The sequence below is a fragment of the Phalacrocorax aristotelis genome, chromosome 10 (assembly GCF_949628215.1).
Source record: "Phalacrocorax aristotelis chromosome 10, bGulAri2.1, whole genome shotgun sequence".
Classification (NCBI taxonomy): domain Eukaryota; kingdom Metazoa; phylum Chordata; class Aves; order Suliformes; family Phalacrocoracidae; genus Phalacrocorax; species Phalacrocorax aristotelis.
Window position 1 is genome coordinate 23,084,204 of NC_134285.1, and position 14,918 is coordinate 23,099,121.

Consider the following 14,918-nt stretch of genomic DNA (forward strand, 5'->3'; position numbering starts at 1 on the left):
TGGAAGTGGGAGCTCTTTCTCTGTAGCTGCAGGACGGCCAGCAGTGCAAAAATGAATGTGAAAAACCACACAGACCAGAGACTGTGGAAAATGGCCATAGCCTCCCTCTGCCAGGAGCATCAGGAGAGTGCTGAGAGGGGGACATAGGCAGCCCAAGGCTCTCCAGGCTGAAGTGTTTCTGCTGTTCTGGGTTATTTCACCTATTATCTCCAGACCAAAGCTCCTTCTACATGTTATGGGATGCAAATTAATTACCAGGGAACAAAAAGACAGAGCTACTCCAAGCTCATAGTTTATGTGATGTGTTGACAAAGAGCAACAGCTAAACCCATGTCCCCACAGCAACAACGTAAAGGGGGGGCTTAAAGAGGGTGTGTGGCAAGAGGCACGAGCTGGTGGGAGATGGTTTACAGAAAGGGGCAGAGGCTGAATGTAAGACTGTTAACAAAGTACAGGATAAAAGAAACCCCTTTAGAAAGAAAAGCTGGGCTATGAAAGACCATCCTGTCTCTTGTGTATATGGCTGAGTGTGCCTTTCTCCTCCACAAATTTACTTCCATCTGAATCCTTGACTACTCTGAGGGTGGGATCCTGTTGTCAGAGCAATACTGTGGGACTGCTTCGGGCTGTGATGGTGTGCCTAGGACAAGCAGTCGTGTTCAGCAGGATCTAAGCATACATAGGTATATGGTGCATGCGCCTACGTCCTTTTGTGGTTGTGCACTTCTTTAAATATTGAAACAATGGATAATACTCTCATAAACGTAACTTAGGAGAACCTGAATAAATTAATACTTTAAGGGATAACATATGTTTTATTCAGTATTACCCACTTCATCTAAAAATATGACATATGTCAGTAGGACAGCTTGGCAACATAACTAGAGACTTAAAGTCAAGGCTTCAGTGCTGAGCGTGGCGGCAGACCTTGCGTGGGGTCCTGGTAGCAGGGCCCTTCCTAGGGAGACTGTCTCTGCCCCTGCACCTCATCAGAGCAGTCTGGGTCAGACCCTGCACCAAGAGTGCTCATCCTGTATGTGTTTCCTGGGTCGTGCTGGACCTGGACAGAAGCCACATGTATCCTAGAGAGGGACGGATCTCTCCCATCTCTCCATGCACAAGCTGCTCACTCCTTTAATTAAACTGTTAACTTTAATCAAGAGTTGATGTTAATATACTTTATAGTTCCTTTATTCCCCTGAGTTTTATAAACCAGGATCAGAGTCTCCTGGAGGGAGGCACAGCTTTCTTCTAACCACTCAGGGAGAAGAGACAATCTGGTGCTCTTCCCTTTGTTCCAGATTTTTGAAGGAAGAGACACTATTGCATAGGAGACTTTTTTTTTTTCAAGCAGGTCTCAGCTGTTTTGCTAAGAAAATTATTACATTGACCTTAGGGGAATAGTAAAATCTTGTTGTATCTTTATTCAGCATTTATTGCTATCCCCATTGGACTGTGCTATCAAGGTCTGTAGTTGTGTTGTCTGGTAACATCCCCTGAGGTCATGGCCTTCAGCTCTGGCATCCTGCACGCTCAAAGTGGAGACAAACCATAGCGTGTAACCTTGTTTGCAGCTCCTACAGAAACTGCCATGAGGATAAGGGCAGGGGAAGCTGCAGTCACACCAGCATTCTCTGCCCTTGAGCTGAGCACCCACAACCCTGTTCCAGGCAGTGCTAGTGTAGGTGGGTGGCTGCAGGGTGGCTGTGGGTCCGTTGGCCACCCAGGCTGCAAAACGGGAGGGAAGGTTTGAATTGCTGATAGTGTGGAAGACCCTTAGGAACTAGAAGCCAATACAGGGGATAACATGCTCCTGCTACCTATGTGCTATCTGCAATATAATGTAACCTTAACCATTTTTCAATACCAATAGCAGCGCGATTTAGCCTGTTAGCAAGCCAAATGGCCAGGGAGTAGCTTACACAGAATTCGAAGTTATGGTCACAGGATGAAGGACACCTGAGAGAGGTGTCAGAAAACCAGCCTGTGTGCAGCATGTGGCCAAAGCACCAGCTGCTGCTCTAGAATCACTGTGAATCCTCTCCACAAAGAGGTTGCTTAGTTTTAAAATATAGGTTTTTCTCATGTTATTAGCCAGCATGTGGTGCAGGAAGCAGGAAAAAAAAAATCTTGGTGCCAGTATTTAACAGGGAAACCAGAGTAGCAGAGGTACAATTGATTTTTGTCTTTATTCGGTTTCAAATCTGTGAAATATGAGGGTTTTTCCCCTATTGATTGTTCTGGAATTCAGAATGATTTGGGGAAGCTGTTAAATAAATTGTCAACTTTGGGAGCCAAATCCTCTTCTAGGGCTTTGTAAGACACGTATGAGAACCTGTCAGAATGTGCTGATGTCCTCGAAGGCTTCTCGCCATGCAAATATCTGTTGCTGTCATCTGTCATGTCAGACCACCTCCTCTGAGGCCAGACTCCTTGGTGAGAGTGGAGAGAAGATTATAGTCCACAGCTGTAATCCAAGCCTCGTGTACTTGTTCTGCAGCTGAGAAAATGGGTGAATTGCCAGAAGTGTTGGTGCTGGTTGCAAATTACTAGTCACTGCAGTTGAAAGTGACCTTCTGGATCTGCTTGTGATCTCTGTTCTGGCACATACCCTGATGCTGTGAGCAATAGAGTTCCATTGGTCCTTCCTGGAAAAAACTCATATGTTTTTGGAGGTGTTTTATAATATAACCTAGTTTGCAACAGAGTTGCTATTAAGATATTGCTCGAAGACATCAAAAAGAAGGAAAGCCCCAGAGCTCCTCAACCTGAGAAGGTCCCCCTGAACACCACCCATGGTCAGCATTTAAAATGCTGGAAAAAATCCCCTTTGAATGAGTGCCTGTTTCCTGCCCCAGGAGGCATGGGCTTGCCAGGCCTTGCCCCAGGGTGTTTGTCCTGAGTGGGTATGCTCCACCACAGATGTCCACTTCCTCTGCACCCTGCAGCAGTCAATCTACCAACCAACGCATTCTGCAACCAATGCAAAAATGGAAAACTTTGGAATTAACATGTGTCCTGGATTCCACCATGATCAAAATCTGGTTTTGAGGTGTGCCCTCGCTCTTCTTTGTTGTCAGGTGCATTCTTTGGAAGATGTCACTTCTCATCAAAAGTTTTCAAGTTGCCCTGAACTCCCAGTGACTAGCTGCTACCTCTAGTTAAGTTTGGGTTTTTTCAGTTTTTTCGGGGGGTGTTGTACACAGTGTCTGAATGCTGCATTAAGTTCCTTTAGGTCCATGCTCACTCACACAGAATACCCTTGCAAGTCCAGACCAGGAGATGTTTGTGGCATTGGCCACCTACACGTGGGCTCACCTCTATGTTGCTGTGCACTCAGTTGCAGTGGTGAAGATGCATGTGCAAAGAACTGCCCTTCCTTCTGAGCCAGACCTGAGGAACACAGTCTCTGATCCCGGACTAAACCTTCTGGGAAGCTCTTCAGTGAAACTAGAGGATCTTACCACTCCCTACACCTGTCACAGTCACATCTGTGGATCAGAGAGATTAAACCCATTTTTCACTCCTTCCTGATGACTCATCATGAGCAATATTTCATCCTTCCTTGTGCAGACACACATCTGCTAGGACCTGTGGAGAAACTGCCTGCTGGTCACAGGAAGTGCCATGAAGAGAACATGGGCTGTCCCAGGTGTCCCATGGCTTGCCTGATGGGATTTTGTGTGTATAAAGCCCAGCTTGGCTCTCAGACCCCCAGTCACGTTTGCAAAGCAGGCTTTTATGGAGGGTGGGGGTTGGAAATGACATAATTTGACATTTAAACTCAGTTCATTTGCTCTGTAATCATGGATAGCCTTGAAGCTACATCCTACACGGTGACTCCTTTCCTCTTTTCCCCTAGACAGTAATTTTTTCTCAGATCTGGAACTTCATTTCAAGGCTCTGCAGATGCATCATACTAATAAATGTCACATCATCCCATCTCTTCTGACATGAACACGAGCAGGCACCTGATGAAAGCTGATGAGGGAGGAAAAGCAAAGCTATGAACAAACAACCTGACACATAACCCAGGTGCACCGAAACCAAATCTTGAATGAGAAAGGGGGCTGTGTGTACAAACTTTGGGGCAGGGGCAGTGGGGCTGCTTGCATACAAGCAACAATGGCAAATGTAATAGTGTTTGTGGCCATTCTTGGGTTATTAGGCCAATGGCTGAAAGATGGAGGAGGACAGCAAGACGGTGGGAGAAATTCCTACAGCCTTGCTCAGCTAGAAATTTTTCCAAGGAGGAGCCAAACCTGCAGCTTGTGATTTCTGCCATAATATAGCCATGATATGGCCATAACCTTCTGAAATTTTGGATGGCAACTGCGTGAAATTCTTACCCATACATGTTAAGTTCTGAGTTGTTGAATGAAGAGGAAGGAATAGGTCCTTTCTGACTCACCTAACACACTCCCAGAGTTTATTCTGGAACTTGTAGGACACTGGCAGGATTTTTATGTCAATAGATGACGTTGGACCGGAGGCAAGTCGATAACTGTTATGCACATTGTCTTTACTCACTGCACTGACATCAGCTATGTTCTGCTGTCAGCATCTTTATTATCAGTACGGTTGCCAGCAGAAGACTGAAGCCATGGGATGTTGAGACAATGGATTAAGGTAGAAAAATCTTCTCTAGTCTTAGGTGGACAAGGAAAGGAAGAACAAAGCCTGCGTTTCTTGTTCCACCCTGAATCTCAAGAGCCTGGAGAAAGGTTTCAGAGCAAGATTAAGTCCTGATTGCTCATGGGAAAAGCACCCAACTGCTGCCTTTCTGGTTCATGGGTGATGTTGCCTACCTGTGGTTTTAGTTTCAGGTGATCATGGAGGAGTCCAGAGGAAAATGGGGTTTGCTTTACAAATTTTATGTACTTTTTGTTGCTGCACAATGCAAGCATTAATCACGTTTGTCATTTATAGAGAGTGAGAAAAGCTTTTATGAAAGAGATAGTGTGTGTTCCTTTAATATATAAGTATTTTATAGTTTTCCAGTGGTTTTGGTTTAGGTGAGGTAACACTTGAGACATCAAGTGATCTTGGTATTCATTAAAAACTGACATCCAGGCTTGTTTAGTGAGATTGTGCTAAGCAGCCCAGGAGTTTGAAATCCCTGTATTTTACTTGCTAAAACTAACATAAACAAGAGTGTGTGTTTTAAAAATTTTTTATAGTATTATTATATAAAGGGTTTGGATGCTTTCAACCCAGGCCAGTACCTTGCAAGCACACCTTTAAGACTAAGGAGATAAAAAAATTCATACACTACATCTCGTGATGAACAATTTCTGCCTGAACCGATCAACATAAGACCAGGCCCCCATGGAAGGGAAGGAAAAAGGGAAATGCCTGGGAGTATTTCCTAAATATATTAGCATGATTTTATGTACTGAGTTGAGAAGATGAGGTGAAATGAAACATCTGTGTATAATAAAGAGCTCTGTCTATCTTAAGTTATTGCCAACTGTAAATTTGCGTGTCGCCCCCAGGGCTTGTTCCTGCTGACAAGCAGTTTGTAGCACCGTTCCTTGACTCCAGACCCACTCTTGCTGAGCCTTAAACACAAGCAGTTGTTTTGAACCACCTGACAATAAGCTGTGGGTTGGGAGAGCTTCCCTGTGCTGGCTGGGGTGGTTTCCTTTGCTTGGTGTTGGAGGGGACTGGAGAGGGTCTGTCCTCTGTGGCAGAGGTGAGAGGTTTGGAGGTGGCCAACTGGAGAACAGGTGGCATGGGCCAGCCCCAGCATTCCTTCATCCTCCCCAGTCTTAGGCTTCATCCATTGATGCTGTGCTGTTGATTTTATGTGTCAATGTCAATGAGGGCTATTCCACTGCTCCGATTATATTGCTGGGCACTTCAATGCCTTGGCCAACATGTGCCTGTGTGCCCCCAGCCACTGGGAAGCCTTTTCCCTCCCTGAAGTCACACAGAACATCCTGGGGGAAGTATTTAAACAAAATCAAGAAGCCGTCACCCACTCGCAACTAAACACTAACAACAAGCACAACTCGTGGTTGAGGGTTTAGTTGTGTGGCTCCTTTAAATTATAGAAGCATGAACATTTTCACTGAACCATGAGCCTTCCTCCCTCCTCACCCCTCATTTATCTACTCAAACAGCCCCTGTTCAGCTCCAAGAGTCGTAGCAGGGCATGCTGTATCAATCAAGACTCTGGGCACAAAGATATGTGGGGACCAGGGGCTTTACACCAGCTATAAAATTGGAGAACAGGAGTAACTCAGTGGAACTCCCTGTCAGCTGGTCTGAGACCCCCACCACCTTTGACCTTGCCATGGACTACTGGAACACTGAACAGGTCATATTCCACTTCCCCCAGTTTCATGTATCTTGCTCTACTAATTTCTGTCTTATTATGTATTGGGCTTATATATAGGTTAAACTAACTTGCTTAAGGATAGCGGAAAATATAATAAAATTGTAGTATATGTTAACTGCCTGGTGTCTCATCAGTGAAGCACCTGACCAGACAAAATCTGCTTCACTGCGGATAAGAATCCGGGAACAGTGCATGACACTGACTTTCAGGCACTTGGTGGCCTGCACTTTCCTGCAGGGGACTGCAGCCCATTTGCAGCTTTCCTTACCCATCTTTGGCAGCATGAAGTAGATGCAACTACTTCATGTGTAATCTTCCTGTTAACTGTTTTGCTGCCCTTTCCCCTTCCTTCTTTGCACATCTCCTGCCTGTGTCTGGTTGAGGTAAAACCTGTTGCCTGGTGGAGGACTTGGGCTCAAGTTTCTCATGGCAGTTTACACAGCTGCTTTTGACAGCGATGGTTTGTACTTGCACATGTGCTTGGGTCTCACCAGAAGGCTTCTGCTCCCTCATCATGTCGTGGGGTAAGAGGAGTCACTGGGGACAGCTTCTATCTGGAGGACGAAACAGCCCATCCTTTGGCAGAATGGCCCTGTGTCAGGGATTGTTGCCTTATAGTGCAGGGGCTTGCCAGTTCCTTAAATCAGCGAGAAACCATGCCAGAAGGTAAATCTCCTGGAGGCACACATCTGCCTGTAGCTGCTGTGGCAAAAACAGAGGGGATCACAAGGAGAGACAAACCTATGCGCAAACATCATGATGTGTCTTGTGCAAGGCAGAAAGGTACTGTCCTGTTCCACAGCCCTGGAAACCAGCCCCCGGTCATCTTCTGCCAAAGTAAAATAGCAACTCTGGAGGCAATGTGTATTTTTTACCTTAAAATGGCTTGCCGTCTCACAACTTGTTATTTGACTTTGGTTAAAAAAAATGACCGGCTGGTTTCTGTAAGCACAAACCAAAGCATGCAGCTTCAAATGGATAGCAGGACCAACTCTGCCTGTGTAATTACATTGCCTATATTTAATCTCTCAGAAGTGTTTGGCAGATGCTTTACATTTCAGATATACAATCAGTATCTTCTGCTCTGAGGCTCAGCTACTGTGTTCTTCCCCCCCCCCCCCCCTTGCTTGAAACACATAAAGTCAAGTCAATATACTTGGAGGGTACAGGAGTGATCACCAGTCAGTGAGTGTGTATCTCTATCTATATATACCCGTGGAGATCTCCCAGAGATGCGTGCATGTGTGAGTGTGTGCACGTTACATGCCTTTATTTATTTTGGAAAGGGTTTGCTCTGGTTTCATGGTGGTTGCTTTAAATGATATGAAAATCCCCCCCTGGATTCAGAAGAATAAATATGCACGGCTTGTAATTCTGTTGCAGCTCTCGCTCCCAGCTGATAGGGTGACGTGGAGTTTGGAGGCTCGCAGATTGGCTTTTTGATTTGGCTTCTTGCTGCAGTTGTGCAAACCTCGCTGGCTCCCAGAAATCAGGCTCAGCGCTTTGCCGTGCACCGTAATGCTGGGAAGCCTGGACCGAGCCCTGATGGTGTGAGAGCGGGAGTGGGGGAAGCCCAGCAGATTCAGTGGCAGCCTGGGGTACAATCCATTTTCTCTTCCCCCCTCCCTCGACCCCCATTTATCTCTGGCCTCCTCCCCCTTCGCCAGCTCTCCCTTCCCTCCCCAAACTCCGCCGCACGGAGCTGAAGATCAAGGCTGGTGGATTTATCAACATTTTACCTCCACCCCCACCCTTTTCCAGATGCACCTCCCCACTCACCCTGACAGCTGCAAAAAGGAGCACAGGTTTTGTAGCGAGCGAGGCAACTTGCACTGACATGCGAAGGCGAACCCCGCCGGTACCCGCACACACCGTCGATGAATCACCGGGAGATGCGATGAGCTCCCTTTAGGAACCGGAAGGATTTGTACCGGGGAGCCAGTGGAGCCCCCCACCCCCCAAAAAAAAAAACCCAACAAAAAAAGAGTCAGGAAAGCAACCAGAAGGGGTAAGTAAGAGGGTACTACCCCCCTGCTCCGTAGGAGACGCAAGGCTGGCGGTTTTCTGCTATCAAGTGGGGCTTCATGCCTTGCATGCGAATGGCCGTGGAGCCGAGGGGCGGTTGGGGGCGTCTTTGCAGGCTCGTGGGGAGCGGGGGGGGGGGATTTAACGTTGCCCAGGGGCCGGGAGCTCAGTTCATCCGTGCTATTTTCCCGGAGCCGCGGCGGCTCCGTGTGTGTATGTGTGGGTGGTGTGTGCTGCGGGGGGGAGGGCTTTGCATACGGCGCGGAGCGGGCGCTGCGGGGTGGATGCACCCCGAGGAGGGAGGGGGCGCCGGGCCGGGCCGGGCGCTGCGGGGCCGGGGCCTGGCGGCGGGACCCGTCCGGCGGGGTGTGCGCGGCGGGGAGCAGCCCGAGCCCGCGGCACCGTGCGGGGCGGCCCCGGGATCCCTCTCGCCGCCGGGCGGGGGTGCCCCGGCTCGGCGCGGCGCGGCGCGGCCCGCAGGGATGCCGGCGAGCACGGGGGGAGCTCTGCCCGGGGCTGCCGGCCGGGGGGAGCGCCTCTCATGCAGTGCTATAAATTTTTCTCTTTTTTATTTTTGTTTCTTTTTTTTTTTTTTAATTTCCTTTTTCCATTTTTTTTCCCCTCTGGGGGAGGCCGGGCCAGCCCCGTCCCGGGCAGCTGTCGCCCTCCGTCCGCCGGGGCCGCCTTGTTTACCCCGGGTGTCAAATATAGCTGCTGCGCCAGGCTCTGCCCTAAATAGGGCACGGGGCCGCTTGCGGGCCCCCGCAGCCCCCGACTGGCAGGGGGAGAGGAACAGTACGCATACAAGCTGACCTAAATGTTGGGTAATTTCATACTCTTCCTCCCTCTCAGCCTTGCTTCGGGGCTTTATTTTTTTCATCTGTGTCTGAAGTATCGATCACCCTGGGTGGGAGAGGAAACCTTTGCAAGTGTTTGGTTTTGGGGTGTTTGGTTTTCTTTTTTTTTAATTGTTATTCTAAAACGTGAGGCTATGGCCATTTCCCCCTCCACCCCCCACCCCACCCCCCCAAGTGGAGCTGTGGTGTAATGGTTGGGTTCCTGGCTCTTGGTTTGTTTCTGGGCTTGTTCTGGGAATTTCACCCTAAAAAAATCTGTTTCAGGTATAAGGCGAGACACTGGAGGAACTGTGAGGGTGAGAAGGGGTGCCTTGTGCACATCCACCCCTCCTCGTGCTCATACGTATGTTTCTTCAATTCCTCGCATCTCTTTTTAGAGCAAAAGGGTGATTTTGTTGAGCTGTTTTTTATTTCTGGAGAGGACAGGGCTGCAAGACTTAGGTAACAGTAAGCAGCATCTTCCTATTCGAGAGCACTCATCCCGTGCTTTCTGGGAGCCTGGCGGGACGCCCGGGAGAGCAGAGCTGGATTTGGGGGACTGCTGAGACACAGAGGCCTTGAAGGTGCTCTGTAGGTTTGGTGCAGCAGGGAGAGGCATCGCTCCCCCGCGGCACAGGCGTTCCTAGGGAGTCCCTAATCCTGCTCCATCCGCTGCCGTTGCAGGTGTTTGTTTACCCTGATTGTGGTTTAGCTAAGAAAGTAAGTCGTGTTTGGTGCTTACATTCAGGCTTCTGTGGTCAACTGGAACGAGACTTGTTTCCTGAGCAGAAGTAGCGATGTTAGAAAACAGCACGTCCAGCTACTGCCGAGGGCCGGCTGGGGAGGAGCGAGAGCAGCCCAGGAGCCCTCAGTCCTGCTGCGAGCATGCAGTGTTATGGCAGTCCAATCGGTTACCCCCTGTTGTAAACAGAAGGGTGTAATGTCAACCAGGGTGGAGAAGAATGTGGATAGATAGAGAGCCCTCGGTAAAAGGTGCAGCATAGCAGTCTATTTTTTTTCCCCCAAGCCAAATGGGAGTCCTGTTGTAATAAGTGGGTGGTTCAAACATTTCCTAAATGCCCAAGATATGACAGATTGTGGTAATCCTGCTGCTGAGGTCCTGTGTGAGGGCACTGGAAATGCAGGTAGGCTCCCAGTCTCTGGCAAGCCTCCAGTGTGCTGCTGGGCACATCGTTTCTCCTCCCTGGGTATCATCTGTATCGTTAATGATACTTTTCTACCTGCATGGGGGTTTGGGGAGGACATGGTTGCAATAACTAGTGGGTGACAGGGTGCGAGAGGGAAGGTGGATGTGTAGCCATCCTAACGTGACTCTGCGTAGCACTTGTCCCTTCCAGAGAAATCGCCCCCTTCCTCTGCAAAGCTGCCACCTGAGAGGATGGCACTTGGGACTGCAGATGCCATCGTCAGGTGGGATAGTCCTTTCCATCATCCTGGGCAGTGCAGGAAGCATGCTCTGCACTGTCTTGAACACCAGCATCCAGAACAGGAGAGCGCATGCGGAGCCAGATACCGAGCGTGGCCTGGGTCACGCAGCCTGCTGTGCTCCATAGGCTCTTGCTGGGCTGATGTGAGAGCAGGAGCTGCCCTGTCCGACCAGATCCACTTTGTCATTGGGACTCGTGGGCAGTCACTCTGCATGGCGCGCTCAGGGCGCTGCTCCTCATATTGGCTGGCTTGTAGAAGGGAAAGAGGCACCCAGGGATGACCCCAGCCCCCTTGCTTCCTCTGCCTTCTTCTGGAGGTGCGGGGGCTGAAGTCAGATGAGCGTGGCAAATCCTATGGTGTTGCTGGTAGGAGAGGAAAGGGTTTTTCTAAGGTCCTGGGCTGGCCTACTGCTGTGTCATGCCTGATCCTGCACACATCCCTTGGTTTCAGAGGGTCCTTCCTGCAATAGGCATCCTCCATCCCCAAGGCAGGGAAGTGCCATAACGGAGTGTGTCAGCACTTTTATTAGAAACCAGGGTAAGATGTATTCCCTCCACCAATATTTTCAAGTGAAGCACTACACAGATAAATGGTCTGTCTGTCAGGTTTTTGTTTGCTTGTTTTAAACAAACAGCGTCAGTCTCCTCCCCTAAGCTTCCCCAATGACCAAGTGGCGTTGACAAATAGTTCCTTGTTCTTTGTTGCTGTCATGTTTCAGATGCCTTTCATGTGCTTCAACAGTTAAAAAGATGGCTTTGATTGCTGGCCAAATTTCTCTCTCTTTTTTTTTTTTTTAATCAGACAGTAATATCTAATTCTGTATTTAAAAAAAAGTGAAGGAAAGCAAATTACGCAGACAAAAAAAAAAATCTTCTTAATATGGAATAAAAATCTCTGAAGCCAGGAAATTGATAGTTGTGATGCTGCCTACCATCGCCCACTGTGTTTAGGTGTTGTGGCATAGATAATACTATTGTTGATTTAATGTTTAGATAATGGTAACTCCTAAAGGCATCAGCCTGGTTGAGGGCCCATGTTTCAAAGTGCCATACAGATGTCTAATAAATGATAGGCTCTGTCCTGAAGAGTTTCATGCATTGAGAGATACATGAGATTACAAGCTGTTCTTGGGCACCTTTAAAGCACCTTCTGTACTAGTCCTACATTTGCCAATTTCAGTGATGTGGGGCTGTGGGGTTTGAGGCTGAAGACAAACTTCTTGTCCCTGATCACCTCCAGAATGAAATCTGGGCACCATCTTGAGTCTCCTGCAGCTTGAGGGGGCTGCTGGGCTGCCCGAGGACTAATATGGTATGGACTGTAGTTGGCTTCCATCCTTCCCTTCTGTTCTTTGCCTTAATGCTTTGAACTGCAAGCCCTGGTTAAGGGCCATCGTGGATGTGTGCGCGCAAAGTTCAGTACGATGGCCTCCCAATCGCCCCCAGGCATTTCTGTCACAGGTTTTGCAGGAATAGGAAGGCATCAGGTGGCAGGGATGTGTCATGCCATTCTGAAGGTACCACCGCCACCCCATCTTGCCAGTGTTAAATGAGACGACCCAGCTGCTGTTGTTCCTGTGGTACAGCATCGTGAAGTAATTAATTCACTACATAAGACACATTTATAAACAGGTGATGGTCATTCCCCCATATTCCTTCAACTCTCAGTTTTCTGGTAATTCTGTCTTTAAATCGGCTTGCTGGAGCCTTTGATCACACAAGTGAGCTGTCATTGATGTCTCTGACAGTTGACATCATGAGAGAGAGGGGAGCTTAGGGCTCTTAACATTTCTTTTATGATAGCTTGTTTTCTGACTAAACACTCCAATGAGGATTTTCCATCAAAATGAAACAGGGAGCTTTTCCAGAGCACTCAGATTCAGGGAGAAACTTCTGTTTCCATTCAGCATTTCCATTTACTAGCAGATTATTTCAAGGCTGCAAAACTGGACTTGCTCTGTTTGCGGCCTTTCTCTACTCTGCTTTCTTTTTACCTAAGCCTCCTAACTCAGGACAGCAGCAGAGACAGCCAGGTCAAGAGCAATCAGAAATACTAAGTATCCTATGCTGCTGGACATGTTTTGCAACCAGGGTGGTGTCAAAGAGTTTTAGAAACTATAGACGTACAAGACTGCATTGCCACTGCTTTCATTGTCACCTTCTCCTAGGCTGATACTCGGTGGCTGTCTCAAAGCAAACAGCAGCACTTTCCAGCAGCAAGGCAGGATATGATTTTAATCAAAAGAAATGTAGCGATGCAGGGATGTGCCTGTGAGAGGGCACTTCGATCTGACTGCTGAGGTTGTGTTGAAGGTGACACGTCCAGGAGTGAAGGGGGTCCTCCAGTGCCAACACTACAAGGCTCCCTGCCAGTGTGCTCATATGCTGTGTGATGGTGGAAGCTGGTTTCCTTCCCTTGGCCAGAGCAGGGGCAAAAGCAGGGAGAGCTACAGCATGTCTGCACCTTGCTCTGCAGTCGGGCTGCAGCTTGCTCTGGATGTGTCCTAGCTCCCCTCAATGCAAGTAGTGGTAGGAGAGAGTCTGTCACTGGGGTCCAGGCAGGCTGTGAAACCCACCACTGCCCCAGTGATACAGCTCCCCACACCCAAATTGGGGAAGGCAGTGCTGCCTCTGCCATGCACTGCTGGCCCACCCCGCCTGGTGATGGATGGGTACTCAGAGTAATGCTGTGTGTAAGGAAGCTGTCCTTTTGCCCTCCATACTGTTTGCTCTCAGGAAAATTTGCTTTGGGGCATTAAGGCCTGGATGTCTTGGTGGGAAGTAATATCTTGATGTTGAGCTTAAAGTTCATCTTAATAAGCACCTTTATCCTCATCCATGGTTTTGGTTGGGATTACTCAGTGACCCTTGAACATGCATGTTAGTTGGGAAAAATGGAGGTGGAGATGTGTCTCTGCCTTCGTATAGCAGGATAAGGCTGTTAATGGTCCAGGAGGTGCTGCAGGATTCACCGCTGCAAAAAGCAAACCTATTCCTGCCCATACAGCAAGTGGCCCTACCATGCTTGTCCTTTGGACCTCGGTTTCTACAGCCTTCCCACCCTGGCTGCTTGTTCCTGCTCCTGTCTCACCCCCTGCAGGGTACTGGTGCAGTGGCAAGCGTGGCCAGGTGGTGGGTTCACCTTGGTTTTCAGCCACATCGATATCCTGGTCCTTATTCATGGCATAGCCATACAAACAGTAACGTCAACAAAAAAGGGGGAGCTAGTGCAGAGTGGGAATGAACAACCAGAGGTGGAAAATGTTCAGGTTGGCTTAAGAAGCCGTGCTTCTACCTGTAAAGCTGCTGCTGCATTGCCTGCATCAGTTAAAGCTTGGAGTTGGTTCAGCCTTGAAGTCTGCTCTTGATGAGATGGATAGTCCTGAATGCAAATTAGTTGCAAAGAACCTAAGAGTGATGGGGTCTGCAAAGCACTTCTTAAGCTATTAAAAGGCATAAGAGTCAGCAGAAAAAAAAAGACAAAATAATTTATAATATAAAATCTTCCCAAGAACATGCACAGGGGTTGATCCTGATTAAAAAAAAAAAAAAAGAAATCGGAGTCTAGGCCAAGCTATTTCTCAGACGCAACATGCCAAATGGACACAGGTTCCTCAAGAAGAGAATAAAATGAGAACGTCCCCTCTGCTCTCAATTCTTTCAAGTCTCTTGAAAGCTTCACACTAGCACTCAGCACTTCATCAACAGCAATCTCTACGTTGAAGCCTCCAGACCGCATTCCCTGGCAGTGCAAGTGGGAGCAGAGCCAACTGGTTTATTAGGTGTGCACCCACAAAACCACTAGCAGGGAAGGGCTCATGAGGCTGTTTGTCCTGCTGCCCTGTGCTTGCTGAGGGTACTGTGCTTAGCTAGTATGAGAGTCGGGGGGGGGCTGCCTGATTCAAGGCTAATTGGGGGCCCCCGTGGGAGGGCCTGAGGACCAGAGTGAGGTGGAGGTCTCAGTGTTGTTGCCTTCAAGGTGCAAGGCAAGTTGGGTCTCTCTATGTGCTTTTCCTTTGTGAGGACATGCTGCTGCTTTTGTTTTGGCAGCCCCCAGACAAGAATGAGCCTTTCAAAGCTTGGATTGTAGGAGGTAAGCAGAGGGGATGCTGCTGGAGTTAGACGTGATGGGGTATTCTCCTGTCTGAGCATCTTGGAGATGGGTGGACTAGACATTGCCCTAACATAAATTACCACCTGCTCTCACTCTTTAAGCATCATTTTTCCTTCCATTTTAACCTTCCAGGGTAGTTTCAGGTTCACTTC

The 14,918-nt window shown here is 48.5% G+C and overlaps 1 protein-coding gene across 4 annotated transcripts in view; it reads left to right on the forward strand.

The window, feature by feature from the left end:
* The first annotated feature begins 7,486 nt into the window (after positions 1-7,486).
* The window catches only part of SLC8A3 (solute carrier family 8 member A3), a 113,630-nt gene continuing 106,198 nt past the window's right edge, over positions 7,487-14,918 (forward strand). For all 4 annotated transcript variants that reach the window (XM_075105770.1, XM_075105771.1, XM_075105772.1 and 1 more), the window contains exon 1: positions 7,487-8,351. The gene's annotated coding sequence lies outside the window, so the exon portion shown is untranslated. The remainder of the gene's footprint in view (positions 8,352-14,918) is intronic.